We start from the raw sequence: 23,316 nt of genomic DNA on the forward strand, positions 1-23,316 counted from the left end.
TATTAGCAAATTTCAAAAACTCGGATCAAAGAGAAGATTTTTCAAGAAACGAGGAAAAAATAATTCAAATACACTGAAGCTACAATAGGATTTATCAGCAGCCACAATAAAAGACTGCAAATCCTAGAATCATATCTACAGGCAATCAAGATAACTAGGCCTGGAAAATCCCATAACAGCAAAATTATCTCTAGCATTGAATGAGGAAAATAATGGACATTCAATAAACTTGCAGTTTTTCAGGACTTTCTATCAACCAAACCTGAACTTAATAAAAAGTTTAACATATAAGAGCCAATACCATAGATCAATTTCAAGAAACTTAATATGGACAAATGGTTTGTGTTTTTTGACCTGGGAAATATATAGCATGTGTTTAAGATTGACATCAGTAATACGATAGCTGAAAAGAAAGATTGGGGCAGATTTAAGATAAAAATAGTACTTAATGTTATCCAAATGAGGTGCAGGATAAGAACAGACAAAGAAGCCTTGGTAGGAGGAGGGCTTGTAGTCCTGAAAATGTGCTCACCTCGGGAATGGGTTCAATAGACAACTACGCATATATCATGAAGGATATAGCACCCTCCAAATCTATAAAGAAATAAGGGAGAAGGCATGGACACATGGGGAAGCAAACGGTGAGGGAAGAAGACAATAGAGGGATTCTTGGGTGGAGGGAGTTAAGTAATAGCCAAGCTAGTTAGGAGCAGAATTTAATTAAAGAGTCAGCAGGAATAAGAAAGACGTGTATGTGTGTGTATGTACATATGTATACATAAATATATTCCCCTGCTTGGGGGAGGTTGCAGGATAAAAGGGGGGAAAATAAAGTAAATAATGTGCACAGCAGAGAATAAAAGAATAATGGACACTCGTAAATATAATTTCTTCTACTAACCTATATACTTTCTTGATCTGGTCATTTGTTATCCTATATTTTGAATCTTCCCTGATGTTCTGCTAAGCCATGACAATGTTCTCTTTTGTTTTGTTTTATTTTGTTTTGTATTCATTCTCTGTTTTTCTTTTTTCTTATCCTGTTTTTTTAAATAAAATGATTTCTTAAAGGAACCTTAAAAACATAATATTTTAAAAAATCCACATTCCCACATAACCTAGCGAATTATTACCTCTTACTGTGGGGACGTGCCAAATGATGCCCCCCCCCAAAACAAACAAACAAACAAAAAAGCTAAGCAAAAAGCCAAGCCAAAACCCTAGAGCTGGGGGAGGCAATCAGGGACATCACGGGCTGTATAGGGGGTCGGATGGAGTCCACCAGGCCAGAAGTCAGGCAGAGCTCTGGAATGAACCCCTCAACATTCATGTCACCCCAAATGTATGGTTCACTCTATAAAATGCAGCTGGAAGGAAGGCTGCAGAATATATGGAATGCCTGTCAACCTAGTACATGAGATGTATACCTGGGCTCTAGTACACACATATCTCTCACTAAAAACCCTCTGAAGATTCATTCTGGCATTCAAGGGACTAATTTCTCAAGGGCCACAGTAGAGAAGCTGGAAGATCAACCAAGGTAGAACTAATCTGAGACAAAGTCCTGACAGCAGACTGTATGTTTGCCATTGCAGGAACAGTCTAGCTAAATTTTGAAAGGTTCCTTACAAGAGTACTAGACCCCAGGAATGATCTGGGGTTTTGGACCACAGAAAAGCCTTAATATCATCTACTATGGAGCAAAGACCTGTAATCTGTGCCAATGGAGGAAATATCCAAACTCGGTGAAATCACTGATTTTTTTTTTCTAATCCAGAGGCTGAACTAGGAACGAATAAGTTAAATTTGCAGAGGGCAGCTTAACTTTGCTATCCTGACCAGTGGAGCTGAACAGAAGTATAAGCTCCGATCCTAAGCAATCACACGTTCAGGAGATTCTTTTCTGTGACGGATGGACTAAAGGGTTGCCGACAGTCCATCCAACTCTGAAGTTCTGGGCTTCCGAGATACATATTTATGGTTTCATTAAATTTACAGCTAAGTGCCAACATGATATAGGAAATAGAAAACCAGCCTTGGACTCGGGAAGTTTGTTTCTGAAAGGTCCCAGTATATGATCATGGACAAGAAACTTCAGTTCTCCTCGGTGCTACCAAGAATTCCCTCCAATTATGAATTACAGATGGGTCGCCTATCTGAACGGCTTCAGGGCATTTCTATACCTAGATTTGCTCACAATGACTAATCACACCCCCTCCCTCAAAAAGTGGTAGATTTCTAAAGGGAGCATTTGTACAGATGAGACCATAGATCCAATATACTATAAATATATTTGTAAAGGGATTAAAAACTAACCAAGCAATAAGTGTTTCCTGTTTCTTAGTAATACCCAACACTGAGCCAGATTTCTGTGAGTCCTGCCAGGGTTGATAACCGTGTCCCTGCCCTAGCAGGACCATATCTAGTTTGAGAGGCAAGACAAATATAGATGAGACATTAGTACAGAATAATGCATAATAGTTAGGACCATATGTGAGAATCACGGGCAGAGATGAGAGAAGAGACAGAGACAGAGTAAGGGAGGGAGGGTGTTGGAATCTTTACAAACTGTTACGCCATTAGAGTTGATAGAGACAATAATTATCTAATTTGGCATGGTTCAATGATTGATTTGATCTTGGAAGGAGATATTTTGGGCCGGAACTTGAGACAAGGTACTAAGTATAACTGATAGACAATAATGCTTATGTTCACACCTCCCTTGAAGTTCTTACGGCCAGAGAGCACTCTGGGAGATAACCCAGAATCCCACTGCCTTCAGAAGGACTAGTTAACCTTTGGGAGATCATATATATACAGGAAGCTCTTAGAGCTTGACAGAATTCATCGCATCTTCCAACTTGGTGCTGGCTGGAGGCTGAAGAAAGCAGAGGCAGAAGCCAAGGACAAAGCTGCAAGAGCTCTTGGAACTAAGCAGAGAGGGCCTGAGTTAACTGGGCTGTATTGAAGGACACAATAAAAGATATGAACTTTTATCAGCTGGCTGCGATTTTGGAGTAATTATTTACTTGTAACTGAAACTAAGGCTGCCTCCAGAAAACCTCCCCAAGAAACCTGCTTTCTCCCAGAGAGAATCCTATTATTATATTTTAAAGAAGAAAAAAAAACACCAACAGGAGGGAGAGAGGAAGAGAGGAAAGGAATAAGAGAGAAAGGAAGAGAAGGAGAGAAGGAGAAAGGAAGAGAGGGAGAGAGACAGAGAGGCAGAGAGGGAGATAAGATTTTGTAGAAGTTTAGAGAGTAGAGAAAAGCAGGAAGAAAGATATATATATATATATATATATATATTTATCCTTGTTTATATAGTACGTGCCAAGCTTTACTGTTGAGACAGGACTTCTCCTAAAATAAGTCCTCCGGAAAAGTTTATTGAATTGATTCCACTGGCTAGGCTGGAGTATTGGGGGGCAGCCCCAGTAGAACATCTAATTAAACTCATTCCTTTCTCTCTTTGTTGGGATGGGTGAGAAGAAAGGGGAAAATGTGCTCGCATAGACCTTCATGTTTAATCTGTGCAGAAAGAACTAGATCTCCCCTACTGTAGAATGCCATAGATAGAGTCTGTATATCCTTCACTTTAAAATCAACCCAGGACGGGAATGAGCGATAGTTAAACAAAGTCCCTGTTGAGAGCAATCCAAGTCGGGGAATTTACAGGCCACTGGAGGGAAGAAGAAGGTGATCTGGGGAAATAGCGCCCAGGTGGCAGACATCTCCAAGAGCATGTTCGAGATGACGCACCCTGATTATGATGGATGAAGGCACTCTCCCCTTCTGCCATTACCTCAAACTCATCCGGGAGGCAGCTTCGTGAAAAGAAGCTGCCAGCCATTCCCAGATAGGTTCCGTGGTTTGGAGCATCAGGAGTTTTTGAGGCCAGACTGGCTGCCTCCTCTGGAGGAGGAGCATATTAAGAAGTCACCAGTATTCTCCCTCTCTGGCTGCATTATTTATACCCTGCTTGTGGAGCTGTTAAGACAACTAGGCCCTCAGCAGCCAAAGGACTCATTTCCCAGGGAGATAAAGTAGGAAACATCTGGCTAGCTCTCTTTCTGAAAAGAATAATTGTGCTTCTTAAAGAATCCCTAAGGGAAGTTAGGCAGCGCAGTGGATAGAGCACCAGCCCTGAAGTCAGGAAGACCTGAGTTCAAATCTGATCTCAGACACTTACACTTCCTAGCTGTGTGACCCTGGGCAAGTCACTTAAGCCCAATTTCCTCAGGGAAAAAAAAAGAAAATGAAGTCCTAGTGATGCTCTCACTGAAGAAACTAGTTCTTAACACGAGAGGACAAGCCATTGATCTGTTTCACAGCTACCACAAGTAGGAAATAAAGTGTAATAAGAGATAAATAATGAAGGACCTTGGATTTGGAAAGAGAAATCTTGGATTTGAACGATATCGCGATCACTGGCTCTGAATGCTCATTACGAAAGAACCATTTCCTCTCTCTGAGTCTCTGTAGAGGAAGGATAAAAACTAACTTTACAGCTTGTTGGGAGGGCAGTTGGGGCATGGCCTTCACTCTCACTCTCTGCCCTAGCTTGCTCACTCAACATGCGTTCACACTGATAGATCCTGAGGTTCCTCAAAAGGGTCCATGACCCTGCTACTCATTCTGCTGCTACTCATTCCCTCTCATGGTCTTAGGTATAAAACTGGGCTGGAGAACGAGGATACATTCATATTTCTTGCTTCTGCTTCGCATTTATAAAAATCAGAGACTATGACATCGTTAAAGACAACTCTTAAACATAAAAGTTACCAAACAATAAGAAAAAAAAGCAATAACATAAAGAACAAAGGTTAAAGGGTACTTTGAGAGTAAGGCAGACCTGGCATTCAAACCCAAGTTCTCCAACTATATCTAGCATAAGAGATTGGCTGTAATGTGTGCCTTGGATTTGGAAAGAAATCTTGAATTTGAACAATATTGCGATCACTGGCTCTGAATGCTCATTACCAAAGAATCATTTCCCCTTTCTAAGTCTCTGTAGAGGAAGGAGACCACGAATGGTGATGCAAGCCCAAGATCCCTGCTGCCAGGGAGGCTGCGGCTGAAAGAGTTCCAAGCAGCAGCAGGACTCGTGCTTATATGCATCCACACTAAGTCTAGTCCCAAGGGGGTGAGCCCCAGAAGCGGCAGACCACCAAGCTGCTTAGGCCAAGGGCAAAGCTTGATGATCAATGAGGGATCACATACAGGATTGGGCGCTGTACTTCCATCGGGTAAGGTAAGTAGACCCAATCTTTAAAACAGCAATAATGCTTCTGGGGAAAAAAAGAGGAAGCACAAGAATGAAGATTTTTGTTTGTTTTCCCCTGCAAGTTTTCAGGTGTTTAGGCACCAAAAGGTGACGAAGATGTGACATGTAATAAACTCAATCTGCCAGAAAATGCAACCATCGAGGTCATACTTGGTCACAAGCTCTGTGGGGACTTTTCAAAAGAGGAGGCATCTCACTTCCACTTGTTCCAGCTTGACTGGTGCATCTAACACATGACAGAAATGCTGGGATAAGAGGCAGGTTCTTGACATCATGGACACAGAAAACCCAAGGTAATCCCATAGAAGTTCCAAGCAGGGGATATGCTCTCCAGCTTTCACTGCTTCAGCTCCCCAAAAGGCAGAGCTACAGCAAAGGAAGCTGACCAGATGGATATATCTGAGCAGCCCCAGGGGTAAGGTACTAGAATGTTTGAACCACCGGCCTGGACAATCTAAGGAATTACCTGGCAACCAATTGGCAGTTGAGTGTTGTTTCCATGTGCTGGAGATATTTAGAAAGCCTTTGACTGCTGCTTTTTCTCAAAAGGCAAAGGGCAAAGATGCAGAAGAGTGAGTAGAGTTGAAGATTCAGATTTTCCCTTAAGTCTTACCTGACTTACCTTAAGTGAGCTACTCTTGCTGTTTGAATATTAATGCTTCATGCCCTACTTTTTCCCCATGTAATAAAATGTTTTAGACTATATGCTAATTATTTAATAATTAACAATTATTATTATTATTTATTATTTTAACATATATCTAATAATTAATAAATAGACCATCACAAGAAGGAGGGAAATTAATCTATTGAGGTAGAATCCATAAGCCATAAGAGATTTCTAATTATTTCTAAATTATCTTTTTCTAAACTTGAAACAGGGAACCTGAGAGCATGAAGGAAGGTGACTTTCTGAGCAAGCTCAGGTGGTAATGAATGCACTATGGGGATAAAATGGCCAGGCATTGGAGCTCACCTAGTTGAATTAAAAGGTGCAGCTCAAGGTGAGAGCATCACCTGGTGGTTGACCCAGATATTCTATTTCCTCTTCTCTACTCCCAACAATGACTCTGAGAAATGGTCTCTAATGCTAGTCAATTAAATCTTTGGAGGGAAGCTAATGTTTCCTGCTAAATGTTTTCAGAAATGCTGAAACTTCTGCTTTTGAAGGTGGATTTGGTTTTGGTTTGGTTTTGAAAAGGACAAAAAACCATCTGGAGCCAGATCTCTTAGAAATCAAGCTGCTGCAATTTGGGGTCAAAATTTAGAGGAAGCCATCAAATAATGAGATGGGTATTCTTCTCCGCTGAAGTTGCCTCTGATGGCTCTTTTTATCTTGGAGAGGATTACGTTCCTGAAAGGCCAAACCTTTCCTAATTACCAAGTCTGATAATTCTGATTAAACTGAAGAACTTAGAGCACTAGACCAGGGACAACCATGTTTGCCATCCAAGGCCAGCCTAGCTAAATGCAGAGAAGTTCACCACCAGAAAGCCTGCCAGGAATGGGACCTGGAACAAGTGCAATCTCTGGAGCCCACATGCCGAAGCTTAGAGGAGTTGTCATTTGGATTGGTTAGAGAAAGCATGCACACTATGAAATGATGGAGCTTTTCAAATAAGAGCTGACTGGAAGCTTTCCATATCATTCAGTTTCAGTCATTTTTCAATCCTTTTTTTCACCTCATATGAGGTTTTCTTGGAAAACACTTGAACGGCTTGCCATATCCTTCTCCAAATCATTTTACAGATGAAGAAACTGAGGTAAATGGGGTTAAGTGACCTGCCCAGGGTCACAAAGCTAGTGTCTGAGGTCAAATTTAAACTCAGAAAGATACTTCTTAACATATGCACTCTATCTACTGCCTTATTGTCTTTAAAAACATTCTTTACAGGAACTCCTGATATTTTCTGAATAACAGTAGCATTCTCACAATAAATGTACAGTCTATCTAGGCAAAAACCTTAAAAAATTCATATTCATTTGGATATAGTAGCTCCTAGGATCCTAAAATCACAGGACTATCTGACTTTCATCCGAGGTCCAGCCCAACTCAGGACAGGGAGGCTCACAATCAGAAAGGTGATCACCATTGGTCATGAAACTCAATATTGCACTGTGGAGCTAGTTGCCCTTTGGAGAATGAGGATCTGGATTTCAAAAGATGGCTCTGGTACTTTCTACCTGTGTGTTCTTTGACAAGTCACAACCTTCCTGGCCTTGGTTTCTTCATCTGTAAAAAGAGGGAGTGGAAATAGATTCTAGGTCCCATCTCTCTCTAGATGCATACCATTTATGGTGCGGTGAGCTAGATCAGACAAATCAAATCCAGAGCTATCTGCCTAGTGCTAACACTGATTGTGACCATGGGCAAGTCGCTTTCCCTTGTGGAGTTACATTATCCTTTTCTGTAAAATGGGAATAATAATATTTACAATGCCTTCCTTACTAGGTAAAGAAAGGGTTAAAGCTGTATATTGAGACCAGGAGTAGGAATAGGAGAAAGAAAAGGAGGAGTAAGAGTAGAAGTAGTAGTAACAGTAGTAGTAGCAGTAGTAGTAGTAGTAGTAGTAGTAGTAGTAGTAGTAGTAGTAGTAGTAGTAGTAATAGTAGTAGTAGTAGCAGTAACAGTAGTAGTAGTAATAGTAACAATAGTAAAGTAGTAATAGTAGTAGTAGTAGTAATAAAGTAGGAGGAAGAAGAGGAGGAGGAGAAGGAGGTATAGTAACTTGTTGCCTTGCCCTTATACAAATCAATAGTTTACATTTTAATTGATGCAAAAGGAGCTTAAAGTAAGGTGGGATGTATTAATTGACTGAACTGTCAGTATCAGAAGATGAACACAAATTTAATTCTGTAGTTTTAGCCTTAGTGTGTATGATGTTGAACAAGTCACTTAACACTCATTCCCCCACCCGTGTCCTCAGTTTGCTCATGATTAAAATGAGGGGATTGGTCTTAGCCTCTGAGGTTGTTTCCAGCTCTGGGTGGATGATCTTATGATATAAAAGCCCTAAGTGGGGATTATTGATGTCTACAACTCCTGGGCATCTCCATCTGGTGGTAGAGATCAAATGGGTCTAAAAGTCATTGGCCCTTCGTCCCCAAAGATGACCATGACATCAGGGGTGACACTGTGACATGCAAGTGAATGAGGTTTGAGTGATCAAGAGCCAAGCCAAGTCACCGGCTTCACTTTCAGTGGGGTCTAGTGGCCAAGGAGAGGTCAGGATGACTGCAAATGGTCCTGAGTGTAATGGGAAACTTTGGCCTTTGAAAATAAAGGTCTTAGTTCTGATGGACCTGGCCATCCTCAGCAACGAGATCAACCAAATCATTTCCAATGGAGCAGTAATGAACTGAACCAGCTACGCCCAGAGAAAGAACTCTGGGTGATGACTAAAAACCATTACATTGAATTCCCAATCCCTATATTTGTGCCCACCTGCATTTTTGATTTCCTTCACAAGCTAATTGTACAATATTTCAGAGTCTGATTCTTTTTATACAGCAAAATAATGTTTTGGTCATGTATACTTATTGTGTATCTAATTTATATTTTAATGTATTTAAATCTACTGGTCATCCTGCCATCTAGGGGAGGGGGTGGGGGGTAAGAGGTGAAAAATTGGAACAAGAGGTTCGGCAATTGTTAATGCTGTAAAGTTACCCATGCATATAACCTGTAAATAAAAGGCTATTAAATAAAAAACTAAATAAATAAATAAAAGAAGACAACAGTTAAGGCAATGGCTCAGCAAAACAAACAAAAAAAAAAAAAAGAAAGAAAAGAAAGGTCTTTAACACATCTCAGTTTGACCAAGTCAGTTTGACTAAGGCTAGGGAAGAAAGCATGAGGCAAAAAATGATCTTTTTTGCTTAGGAAAAAAATTAAATTAAATTAAATTAAAATAAAAAAAGAATCCATGTGGGACAGAAAGATCCTCAGGGTTTCTGGCTAAAACAACAACATATAAGAGTCGGCCCCTCAAGACCCAGTTCTGACCACCTTGTAAAAAAATGTTTCTTTGGTAGTTTTCTTCCTATACCCTTTTGCCTACTGTCCCTAATGGGCAGCTTTTGCCAGACTCTAGAATATGGATCATTGCTTCAGGGAGAGAAGAGAATGGAGAGAGGGGAGATAGAGTTCTCCACACAGAGAATGACTTAAATCCCATCATGACCCCAACTGGAATATACATGTATATAGGACTCTTATCCGTGCCCACTTTTTGCTTTGTTGACTTTTCTTGTCAATGGGTTGCCAGGGAAGATGGGGAGAGGTTAACCCAGGAAGACTGAATCAGAGCAAGCTCCTGGAATAATGTTTAACTTGATCACCACAGGCTTCCCCCATTATTTGACTAGATGTTGATTCCCCTTAAATGCTTAGGAAAGATTCTGTGTTGCATCAACAATGGAGGAGTTTTGATTATTGCTTAGCCCAGAAAATGTGAGCTATACACATACCCAGAGGCAAGCAGAGACTGTTGGAACAAAGACAGAGGGTCTCCCACTAGAGCAGATCTGCAGAATCTGTCTTAAATAAACCAAAAAACCTTTGTGTACAATGAACTTATCAGTGAATGTTATCCCTTCTCCTCCCTGCATTCTTAATAATCTTCTATGATGTCCTCACCTGCTTCAGCCTGTAGTAATCTTTCCTTTATCTAAAAACTTTAATTTGTGTCAGGAAGGATTTAGCCTCTCAGCATTTTATTTTATTCTCACCTCTCAAATTAGGAAGTATGCTTCTTGATACTGTTGACATGCTCCAAATTCTCCCATCTCCCTGTCTTTGTTTTTATTGTCCCCAAATGTCTGCATTACCTTCCCTTTTCCTGACCTATAGAATCATAGCCCATGTTGTAAAATTATCCCTGTCCTACATCAATCTCTCTTTTCTTCATTCACAAGTAGATGATCTTTTTTCAGGTCTTCAACATGTTATTTGGATTTTACAACAGATTTCCTAGCCTTGGAAGTCTCCCAAACTAGGAAAGCTTAGAAAACATGACCAGTGCTAAACCATGTTTTTCATCCAATGGCCAGTATTTAGATACAGGGAAGCTCAGGAGGATTGGCTACTACAGATCATAATGGACCAAGTGGGACTCCCAAGTTCCAGTTTCCAGTCTCTCCTCTCACTAGTCCACCTTAAGCAAAACTGCCAAAATGATATTCCTACCAGTGACAAGGCTGTCCATATTTCTCCCCTGTTCTAGTCTCTCTGCTGATTGGAGACATAATGTCCCCAGGATAAAATAAGAAGCTCTCACTCTATCATTTAAAGATCTTCCCAAGCTGGCTCTATCTTACATTTCCATATTTATTTAACATCACTCCCCTTCAAGCCTTTTCTATCTTCTAGACAAAATTGCCTAATTTGCTTTTTCTGAAGGTAACATTCATAGCACAGGCTGCCCCTCATGCTTCGAATACCCTCCCTGCTTCCCCCTGCCTCTCTTAGCTGTCCTTAAGGTTCAGATCAGTCTTTCCCTCAGCTGAGTCTTTCCTAATCTCACCAGTCAGTGTTCTTCTCTCCCTCTGGGAAATTCTTAGTCCTTAATCTTTCTTTTTGTGGTGCCTCCAGTAGAGTTGATAAACTCCTTCTGAGGAACAATTATTTCCCATGGATGTCTTTGCATCCCTCGCCACCTCAAAACAGAGTCTCCCATCTTGATGTTTCATTAGTATTTGTGGAATTAATATTGTTGACTCCCTCAATAATGAGCATCTTCCTCAGGTCTCCTGGGACACACCTTTGACCACTTTCTGTTTTATGGCCTTATGAAATAAACCCCAGAAAGACAGATACCACGTCAATTCAACATTTTAGTTCTCCATGGAACGAACACTTAATAAATGCTTGCTGAACAAATGAATAATAGATGATAAATGCTTGTATGATTCTATTTTCTGGTCAAGTCCCATTCTTCCTCTGGTCTTCTGATTCCTCAACTCTGAAGGAAGGACATAGACCCATTTTGCCACTAATTATGATTCTCTAAATCACTCATTAGTCAGAATTTAATGGTATCTAACGGAATCTAAGTATCTAACGGCCCAACCGGCCACTCTCCATGGCCGAGAAAGCTGATAAGCCATTTGGAGCCAAGGTATGCTCACAAAAGATGAATTTTACATTAGGGATTTTGGAAATGGGCACAAATAAAGGAATAGAGCAGATAAACAGAACTCATTAAAAAATGGAATTGTCATTCCTAAATAGTTTGGTGAGTTGTGTTCCTACTGTCTTGGACGGGGATATGGATTGAGGAGCATGTTATAGCCCCAATGAACAAATCAGTCAGTCAGATGCTTCTATACCCCCAGGAATAAAACTATCAGAATATACATTTAAAAGGTAGAAATGTTTGTGCCAAGTATACAAGCTATTTCTGTCTCATTCCTAAGAAAGCCTCTAGCGGCACTTCCAGTTCCTTCGTGGACCCTCCCAGAGCAGCTACAGCAGGCTCAAGGTGGAGCTCTCTCTCCTCACAACAACCTCTATTACCATGCCCACTTCATACATGAGGAAACGAGGTCCAGAGAGGTGAAACGGCTTGTCCTGGATCGGACAGCAAGGATCTGAGAAGGGGATCTGCATCTGGCTGGTTCCCAGCCACTCTCCCACGTTGGGAATGATCCTATGGCCCAGGGGAGAAGGAAGGAACAGAAAAAAGGTTACTGTTAACCTCTGAAATTAGACATTAAAGTATCATATGATGGAATGCAATGCAATCTAATAAATGTAACCTGAGTATGTCAGAAGTGAGCCTTGAATTAGGGCTTCCTGACTCTCTATCCACTCTACCATACTGTCACTTATATGAAAACTACCTCACTGCAGTTATCTTTTTTTAAAAAAATTTATTAAAGCTTTCTATTTTCAAAACATATATATGGATAATTTTTCAACACTGACCCTTGCAAAAATTTGTGTTCCAAATTTTCCTCCACCTTTCTCCCATCCTATCCCCTGGATGGCAAGTAATCCAATATATGTGAAACATGTGCAATTCTTCTATATATCTTGCTGCACAAGAAAAATCAGATCAAAAAGTAAAAAAAAAAAAAAAATGAGCAAGAAAATAAAATTCAAGCAAACAACAAAACAAAAGAAGTGAGAATGCTATGTTGTGGTCCACATTCAGTTCCCACAGTTCTCTCTCTGGGTGTAGACGGCTCTCTCCATCACTGAACAACTAGAATTGGTTTGAATCACCTCATTGTTGAAAAGAACCATGTCCATCAGAATTGATCATCCTATAGTCTTGTGGTCGTGTACAATGATCTCCTGGCTCTGCTCATTTCACTCATCATCAGTCCATGTAAGTCTCTTCAAGCCTTTCTGAAATCTCCCTGCTGGTCATTTCTTACAGACCAATAATATTCCATCACATTCATATACCATAACTTATTCAGCCACTGGCCAGCTGATGGGCAGCCATTTAGTGCACTGATATGAGGAAACTGCTTTATAAACTTTAAAGTCTTAAAAGATTATGGATAGAATGCTGGACCTGTAGTCAAAGACCTGAGTTCAAATTTGACCTAAAATACTTACTAGCTGTGTGAAAGTCTCTTCCTCTGTCTGCCTCAGTTTCCTCAGCTATAAAATGGTAACAATAATAGCACTTCCCTCCCCAGATGGTTTTTAAGGTCAAATAAGATAAATTTCATAAGGCATTTAATATAGTACCTGGCACGTGGTAGGCACTACATAAATGTTAGCTGTTATTATTACTACATTTTATTTATAACATCATTATTTACATGAAGCAATTGTACAACCCACAAGGTTCAGCATGGGAAGAACCTTCAGAATCTGTCATTTATCTCATCAGACTGTGAGAATTCCCTCCACCCAAAATTTCAGCAGCCCCTCCATGACTTATTCAAGTCCTAGCTGCCTGCCATGTTTATAAGGTTAAGGGACTTTCCCAAGATCATACTAGTCAGTATTCCTGGCAGGTTTAGATTCCAGGGCTTCCTGCATCAGAGGTTACCTCTCTTTCTGTTGTATCATAATGTCTCTCTATTGTACTTTATAAATGAATTTAAAAAATAAGTATACATGCAATTGGATGAATTCAGAAAATCCACATTAATTAAAAAAAATGCATTAATGTTCACACTACCCTTGGAGCACACTATTATTCAAAGCCTATGTTTTATTTCACTGATTTCAAGATTTCAAATGACTATACTGAGCTAATATTCATAAGAATATATGCATATATATAAATTTTTTATACTTATTTGTGAGTATATTATATATAAATACAAATTCTTCTGTCTGTCTCTCCCCCATACATATTTATATGTGTGGGAGTACACAGACACATACATGTATAGTTTGTATATATATAGTTTGTCCCCATTAGATTATACATATACACACACAAACATACACACGCATATATATTATATATATGTATACATATATATACATATCAAACTATATACAGGATAAACAGGAAGAAAATTGAGAGAGAGAAGATACTAGAATTAATTGGGGTGGGGGTATTGGGGAAAGCTTCCTGTAGAAGATGGGATTTTTATTGGGTCTCAAAGGAAGCCAGGAAAGAGACAATAGGCAAAGAGCATTGTCACAATAGGAAAATAACAAAATAAAATGCCTAGAACTGAGAGATGGAACTAATGATATCAAGTGAAATAAGAAGAGAAGACGTCCAGGGCAGAACTCTGGGGGGCACCTATGAGGACGGATGTGGATCCAGGAAAGAAGGTCATATGATAAAGAGAATCATGAGATAATGATAAGCCTGAAAACTTGGAAAAGAGACCATCAGGAAAGAGTATACTAGGAAATGTTTAACAATCAGCTTTCTGGGGGGAGGGGGAGAGCTGTTAATGAAACACTTTTAAGTTTAATCCGAATTTTCTCCATCATTTGTTGAGACAATCAGCCAAATAATAATTTGCAGTGTTTGCCAATTTCTAAGATGGAGGTGCTCATTGGGAAAATTTAACAACGGGCCCTCCTGAGCCGGAGAGCTGGATTTGAGGCTGGTTTTTGGCAGCTGTGTGGGTCTCTGATTCCTGCGTGTCAGCGAGGGCCGGCACCACTCGGGCCCGGATGTTCTTCCCCGCGGTCTCTCCTCTGAGGATGTAACTGAACCAGCTCCAGGTGAGATTTTGATCTGAATCACAGCACATTAGAGGGAAGCCCATGCATAATTGGAGCCAGCTACCCGATCAAAGGCCCAGCAGGCGGCCTGAGCTTCTGATAATTTTGGCAGATGAGAATAGGAAGCTCAGCATGACCCCACATCCAACTTTGGAGGCTGACTGTTCTCCAGACACTCCATGAAGAAACGACTGGTATATTTGACTAACAAATGCTTTCAGAAGCAATCAGCTTTCATGATTCGTCATCTTTAAACCAACATGCTCGTGGGTATTTACAGACCTCAAATTCTGCTTTTTAATTCCCTGATTCTACACCCCCCAAAAAAGTCTGATGCCTGCTCTGGTACTCTAGTCATTTGATGCAGCCTCCCTGCTTACCATCCATCACCCTTTAAGGTAAAGTTCAAGTCCCACCTGTTTTAAATCCCCTTCCCAATTATCCTCACCCCCAATGATGTCTTCCTTCTCCAAACCCAGAATTACCGACATACAATTGGCACCTCATTTGGCCGAGTGGCCGAAGAACCCTGCGGTTTAAAAAAAAAAAAAAAAGCTCGGCACAAGTTCTATAGACAATACCAACTTCTTCCATGCCTTTGGCCAAATTTCTTCACCTCTCAGAGTCAGTCTCTCAGAGAGAGAATTTCTAGGCTAACTACTGAGAATTTCCTGTGCTGCTGAAATCTCAGGTTTGCACACAAATTAAATAATTGTCTTTTTTTAAGGTAGTCTTTTCAGTTAGGTAGAGTCAAGAAAGTGAATCTGAAAGACCTCAGCTTGAATTCTGCCTCATATAATTTACTAGCTGCATATTCCTGAACAAGTCATTTAACTTCTCAGCCTCGGTTTCCTTTTTTGTAAAATGGGGGTGATAATAGCTCCTATGTCACAAGACTAGTGTGAAAATTAAATGAGATAATAATATTGCAAAGCATTTTGTAAACTATAAAGTACCATATAAATATCATCCGTAATTAGTACTCTGTCTTATCAATGAGAATTAAAATCCTTGAAAACAATATTGTATATTTCTGGATGCTGCAAAGAGCTGGGAAAGGAGAAAGCACTCAATGAAGATTTATTTGATTGATGTGTCACCTATTTAATAAAATGAAATGATCATCTCTTTTAACTTCCTTCCATGAACTGAAGGTGATGAGATGTTTGTGAATCTCACATTTATATAAGACTTTTCGGTTTACTAAATTCATTCTTTGTAGTAATTTATTGTAGCAATGAGATTAAAGAGTATGTCGAATTATCACTGCCATCTTATAAAAAGAGAAATAAAGGCTTGGGGTAGAGTGGGAGTAGAGTGAATTGTCCAAAGTCCTACAACCACTAAGTAGCATAGCCAGGGCTTGATCCCAAGTCCTTGAATGCCAGGTATAAGGCGAGCACTGAGCGAGCCCCCATTACTACCTCTCACTTCCCATTCTCTGTATCGAGTTGTGGAGGCTTCTCTGATAAGTCCTGAGCATCTCCTCAGGCATCCTGTCAATGCTTACCAAATGTGCTGCTCTCCCAAGGACTTCCAATAAGAGAGAATGCCAGACACAAATTTCTAAATTGTAATTAGTCTTCATCTAGCTTTTAAAAATAAAAACAATAAAAATAAAAAGATGCCAGAGACATAAAACTCATCAAAATGAGCCTACCCAGAACCAGGTAACAGACCCCAGAGGACCCGATTCATACTCCCCTTAGGTTTCTACTTTCATAAAAATTCAAGTTAAAAAAAATCACAAGCATGATGAAATAAGATTCCTTTATGTTTCATACTTATAAATCAGAGAATATAAAATGGAGAAGCTATCCATAATGACTAAAACCCTGAAAAGAAGAAGGAACTTGTCACTTCAAAGAACCTCCATATTTAATTTACAGGGAAACTGAGGGAAAGAGGTCAAATGCATTGCCAGAGGTAAGACTTTTCAGGGCCAAAGTCACAGATGGCCTCTGAAGACATCTAATTCTACCTCCTCCTTTCACAGATAAGGAAACTGAGGACCAATGGCTTGCCCAAGTAGTAAATGTCACAAGTTGAAACTTAACCCATGCTCTGACTCCAGCCTCAATGTTGTTTCCACAGCCTGGTCTTCAGATGCCAAAGCCCTTCTCTCTCCAACTGGGTACCCCTCATCTGAGACAGGGTACTTGTAAGAGGGAGCAGGATCAGTGCAATGACTGCAAGCTAATTGTTTGCCTTTTAGTGGCAAACCTGCACTGCTGCCTATTGATATTCTACTCTTCTCTCAAGGCTTAGAACAAAGGAGGAAGACATTTTCTCCACTACAAAAAATGCCGGGTTTATTCTGGCGTGACAATTTTGTCCACAGTAAGCTGGTTTTTCTGTTAAGAATCAATCCTCTGGCTCCCTTCTGCACCATCCTCGGGGACTGAGGCAAGCTGCCAGCTCCTCCATGAAACCTTCCTGGGTGCCTTCCACCCGGGAGTCTTCTCTGCTTTTGAATCTCATCACACTAGGTCCTTCCTGGACAGTATGAGATTCAGACCTGGATTAGCTCTCCCCATGCACACACCTCATCTCCTCACCAGACTGCAAGCTCTTCGAAGGCAGGCTCGCCCACTCCCTTCCGTCCATTCTATCAGTGAAGAGACCAGAGCCAGCGGGCTGAAAATGTGCAGTTTCCAGGCATTCTCCTGCTCACTGCTTGTGTGTGTGTGTGTGTGTGTGTGTGTGTGTGTGTGTGTGTTTGTGTGGGGGGAATCACAATCCTGCCATGGACCCCCAAGGAAAGTCTATGCAATAAATCTGGCTGCGTGAGTTCGCCAAAGAATCTGCCACAGACAAAGGGAGGGAAGTTTGAGTCTAGGCCACAGGCTACACTTCTAAGGATATTATTGGGTAGTTGAAAAACAAGGGAATCTATTGAAAATATAAAAATTAAAAACCATAACCATCCTCCATTCATTATCCAAAAGGAAAAGGCACTGCGAGGGCAGTAGCATAAATGACCGTGTTGTTCTGGAGCTCATTCATTGGGTCCAACTCCATAACCCCATTTGGAGTTTTCTTGGCAGAGGTATTGGACCTGACTTTCATTTCCTTCTACAAGCTCATTTTGCAGATGAGAAAACTGAGGCAAAGAAGATTAAGTGATTCACTTACTTGGCCAGCAAGTGTCCGAGGCCAGATCTGAACTCAGGAGGATGAGTCTTCCTGACTCCAAGCCTGGGGCCTCATCCACTGTATCTCCCAGCTGCCCACATGGGACCACAACATGGAGTAAATTCTAAAACTTATCACGTCTCCCATCTCTCTATCATTCTACAAACATGCTCAGACCCTCAGCCCTTCCCCATCAAGCTACCAGCCATCTTCTGTATTCCATGAGAAAGTCCGGCCAGCACTCACACCGTGGCCTCCACTCAATGTGCAGAGCTCCCGGGATCTCCTTCTTCTGCCTTCACTAATCCTGTGTCCTTTCCTACTGCATCAAGATGAAATGCCATCAGCCCTTCCAAGAAGTGCTCCTGTTCCTTCCACCCTATCCCAGATACCAACACGCCCTTCTTTTCCACCACTTATATACCTGCATCCTATTTTGTATTGTAACTAATTGGATGCATGTTGTATCCTCCTGCCAGAATTACAAAGATGTGCTAAAGTGGAAAAAAGACTCCATTTGAGTTTAGAAGATCTCGATTCAAATCCTGACTCAGACATTGACTAGCTTCAGGACAATATAAAAATTATTCTTCTCTTTAGGCCTCTGTTTGTTCATCTGTACTAGATTTGGTCACAGAGTTATCTTCAAGCTCAAGAGACATAATGTATATACTTCATTAACCATAAAGACAAAATTAATGTTATCTATAAACAGCATAATCGTAACAGAAATAATTATTTCCACAAGGAAGTCATATTTCCTATCTTTTACTCTCCTCAAACAATTAGCATAATTCCCTGGACAGAAAAGTTACCTAATAAAACCTATCTACATTTTTGCAAAACCAACAATGAATAACCACAGCTACAGACCCAGGTCTACTATTCCCCCCAAAACTGCCCTATCTACTCATTACTACAGTGACATATTAATGCAAATATTTTAATCAACTGTAATTGAAATTATATTGACTGTATTTAATAATACTTTCAACTTGTCAAATTCCCAATCCCTAGAAGCAAGTTAGAATAGTTATCTTTTTCCACAGGTTTTTGAAATTGAGGTCCAGAGAGAGCAAAGGGCTTGCCCAAACTCATACAGTAAATTTCAGATCTAACAGGAAGATTCTCTCTCAATTCTGGAAGATTTCAATGTATCTCTTTGTCATAATTGAGAACATCTCCTTGAGATGCTAAATTAAATGCCTAAATTCAAATACATAGGAGTATAAAGAAAAATAATTATATTGAAATGCAATGATGAAAAAAGTTCCCAGACCCCAAGTTAAGAATCCCTATCCCTTCGTCCTATCAAGGCTCTTTTTGCCTAACGTTTTGCACAACGTTTTGACATCCGGGGGGAAATTAATTAAAAAGAAATAGTGAAGTGACAATGAGAAAATTAACGGTAAAAATTTAGCATTTAAAGACACAATTGAAACAATGGCAACAATCCCCCCTCCACACATACACACTTTTGTGACAGGTATTTGAAGATTTCAGGTAAAATATCTTGTTTGTTTTTTAAAGAGACTTTTTTTTTTAATTTTCTTCTATTTTCCAATTGACATATGAAACAAGTCTACATGTTTCCACAATGGTGCACCAGTCACTTTCCTTGTTCAAACTCTTAGTTATGGAAGAAAGATAGGTAGAAAATCAAGGGGAGACCGATTTCCATGGGTAGCTGGGAGATTCAGTCTACGTCCTATGCAGGAAATACTTGTCTATATATCAAAGCAGCTCTACCTCTTTACACAATTGTGATGGCATTGTAAAGTGTTATGTCATCAGAAATCCATTCATCTACTATTCATTGTGCAACACGGCAGTAATGAGGTTTTAGTTGGTTTCATTTTTCCTGTTCCCAAAGCTTAGCACAGAACAGACATTTAATAAATGTTTATTGACGGATTTGGTCCCACCAGATAATCTCCATTCTACATCCACAGGTGTCTTCCATTATCATGTTTTTCCTATACTTCATCTTTGCATGGCCTTGGTGGCTACGCCAATGGAACGACAGATAGTACAGAGATGAAAAGATTTCTAAAATTGGCTTGGTGTTTGGAAATAAATTTGTCATCTGAGGACTAGTCTAACTCACCACAGAAGGGCTCATTACCAGAAGAAGGGTCACTATGTGATAAATGTTTTTTGTCCCCAGCAACTCAAGGCTCTTCTAAGGTGGCAAAGGGATAAAACCATTGCCAACAACGAGAGTTTCCGCTAATGGAAATCATACCCTTTTTGAAATAAAAAATATATCCAGAAATAAAAATCATCCTGACATTTGGATATTCACCCTAGGATGATGACAATTTCTTTAATAAATAAATTTGTTTATTCTTGAAGCCTTTAAGACTTAAAGCAAAGATCAAGTCATGGCTAAGAAGTCTTAATATTTTCCTACAGTAACATCAGACCCAAAATAATAAAGTCATACATTAAAGTGCAACTCCAAATATTAGGCTTTAAACTAAAACAAGATTTTGACAGATCAATTACTGTCCAACTTACTATAATAGACAGCTTTTGTCCTGATTCTGACCCGTTACAGAATGGATCAAAAACACATAAACCAACTTGACAAGCTCACTTTACTTTCCCTCCCTTAACATAAATGAAGCCATCCTTGACCTCTGTACACTTCCCCTTACTCCTTTTCAACTGCATTTCACAACCCATAGCTAAAATGCATGAAAGAAGAGACAGTAATAGACTATAGTGTCCTGTGTGCTTACCCGCTGATAGGAAAGTAAATGAAAAACCTGATGTTTCTGGTAGAATGGGGGCATGGGGTGGGGGAAGATAATATTTGAGCAGTGAGAAATTAAAAGAAGCTGGAACTGTGACAGAGGAAGAGGGTTCTAGCTTTGTATTTTACAAACCACTGCATAAGTAGTCAACCTCTACCACCACAAGTACTTACACAGCTTTCAGAATGACTCACAGACTATTTTAAAGGAACATTTGATTTGACAAAGAAATAGTTTGGTAACAAATAGCTATTACATATTTAGCACTGCTTTCATAAAAGATGAGCCGCAGATTGGCTAAGATGACAGAAAAAAAATAATGATAAATGTTAGAGGTAATGTGGGAAAACTGGGACATTAAATGCATTACTAGTGGGAATGTAAACTTATCCAACTATTCTGGAGAGCAATTTGGAACTATATCCAAAGGGTTATCAAACTATACATACCCTTTGATCCAGCAGTGTCTCTACTGGGTCTGTATCCCAAAGAGATCATCAAAAAGGAAAAGGACCCACAAATGCAGAAATGTTTGTAGCAGCCCTTTTGGTAGAGGCAAGGAATTGTGAGTGGTTGCCAATCTGTTGGGGAATGGCTGAATAAGTGATGGCCTATGATTGTGATGGAATATTACTGTTCTGTGAGAAATGATCAGCAGGATGATTTCAGAGAGGTTTGGAGAGACTTATAGGAAATGATGCTAGATTAAGTGAATGGAAGCAAGAGAACACAGCAACAACAAGATTATGTGATGATCAACTGTGATGGACTTGGTTCTTTTCAACAATGAGGTGATTCAGGCCAATTCCTATAGACTTGTGATGGAGAGAATGAGCTGTATCCAAAAAGAAGGCTGAGGGGACTAAGTGTAGATCTCAATATAGTATTTGCACTTTTTTCTTTTCCTTTGCTTGATTTTTTTCTTTCTCATTTTTTTTTACTTGTTGATCTGAATTTTCTTGTACAACAGGATAAACATGGAAATATGTATAGAAGGCCTACAATGTTTAACAATATTTAATATTTGGATTACTTACTGTACTGGAAGTGATGTCTAAGGGAGGCTTAAAAAATCTGGAACACAAAGTTTTCCAAGGGTGAATGTTAAAAATTATCTTTGCGTGTATTTTGAAAATAAAATGCTATTATTAGAAAAAAATTTAAAGGATGAGAGGCAACATGGTGCAATGAATCAAATGCTGATCTTGAAAGCAAGAAAATTTAAGTTCAAAACTGCCTCTGTCACCCTGAACAAATCATTCACCATTTCAATAGCCTGGAATCTAAGCAAATCTCTAATGTTTTGAATTGCAAAAGTGAAGGTACTGTATTGGTAGAAGGAGTTAATATAAGCAAGTTCCCTATATTAATGAAATGACCAATATAATCCTTTTTTTTTTCCTATTTCTGAAACATAACATTCTTCCATCCCAAAGATATATAAATAGATATGTATATTTACTATAAATACATTAACTAGTTTTTAAATCCTACCCCGCCAAGATTAGGGAACACAATCATGTGTTCTGCATAATCCAGACTAAGTATCTTATTTTATTTATTTTATATGTATGTCTATATTATGATTTTATTTATATTACACAAAGTGAAGCCTGGAAAATAGAACTGAGGAATGGATTTGGAGACAGAGACGTGGGTTCAAGTCCTGTCTTTGATATATGCAAACAAACAAGTCCTTGAACCTCTTAGTGTTTCAAAGAAACTCCCTAAAGTTATAAAGTATTCAGGATTTGTTAATATACACTGTTTGGGGGTGGTGGAAATCAATGTAGAAATGGAAATTCTTCTAGGAGAGAGGCTATTCTTACTCTTTTGTCTGTTCCTTAGCCCTTAGCACAACGCTTGGCTCAAAGTAGATACTTAATAAAGACTGATTAAACTGATTTGAACTTAATTACAGATTCTGGTCACAACAGAAAAAAATTAAGAACAATAGGAGTCTGGTAAAATAAGAATCAGAGATTCTTACCCTGGGGTCTGTGAATTTTTTACATAATTATATTTCAAAATAACTGAGTTTCCTTCATAATTCTATGTGTTTTAGTTTATGCATTTAAAAACATCTTTCTCAAAAGGGATTCACAGGATTCATCAGACTTCCAAAGGGGTCCACACAAAATGGTTAATAGCCTTGTTTTACAGATGCATAAAACACAATGACCAAAATTAGAGCTTATTTTTTTCCCTATGAAACTGCAATACCCCAGGCTACTTAAATACAGCTGGTAAAAATGCTTAATTTGCATTTGATTCTCATTAAATTATTTCTAATTAATCTACTCCCCAAAAGAGGGCCATTAAAGTTTCTTAGTCAGTATCCTTGATTATTTAAAAAAAAAATACTGACTTGCAATATGAAATCGTCTATAGAACAGTCACAACAATACTATATGCAGATGCTACTGGGGAAGAGGAATTATTTGTAGTGCTGTCTTGAGCCATATGCTTCATCCCCCATATACATGTGGAAGTTTAAGATTTAAAAGCAAACAACATTTTTAACCAGCAGACCATCATCCTTTCTGTGCTTCCTTACTCTGTGTTTTTATCCCACCTGCGATTTGCCAGCACACAGTGAGTCTTGTATCTAAGCGAGTCTTTTCATGATACAATAGTGGGTTCAATCAAGGAAAGTTTGTTTTACGAAAATGAAGGAACTTGAAGTATCCCGTCGCCCCAAGGACAGGCTACTTTGCAGACAAACAAGAAATGAAAAGCAAAGTTGCTGAAATAAATCGCCCGTCCTTTCCAGCACCAAGGAAAGTACTTAGGATAACAAAAAAGTTTGAAAGGACCTTGGAGACATTTATTTCAGTCCCCAGCTTCCCCATGGAGAAAAGCCTGCTCGGGCAATTTTTTTCCCCTCACACTGCAATGCTAATCTTATTAATTAGTCCCTTTGATCATGTAAATTGGCTTCAAGATTCAAAGCAAAGAGTCACATGTTGGAAAACTGA

The 23,316-nt window shown here is 39.4% G+C and overlaps 1 protein-coding gene across 3 annotated transcripts in view; it reads right to left on the minus strand.

The window, feature by feature from the left end:
• Positions 1-23,316, minus strand: part of STK32B (serine/threonine kinase 32B) — a 377,048-nt gene that overhangs the window by 276,381 nt on the left and 77,351 nt on the right. The window lies entirely within an intron of this gene.

Source organism: Sarcophilus harrisii, chromosome 6 (genome assembly GCF_902635505.1).
Source record: "Sarcophilus harrisii chromosome 6, mSarHar1.11, whole genome shotgun sequence".
NCBI classification, from domain to species: Eukaryota; Metazoa; Chordata; class Mammalia; order Dasyuromorphia; family Dasyuridae; genus Sarcophilus; species Sarcophilus harrisii.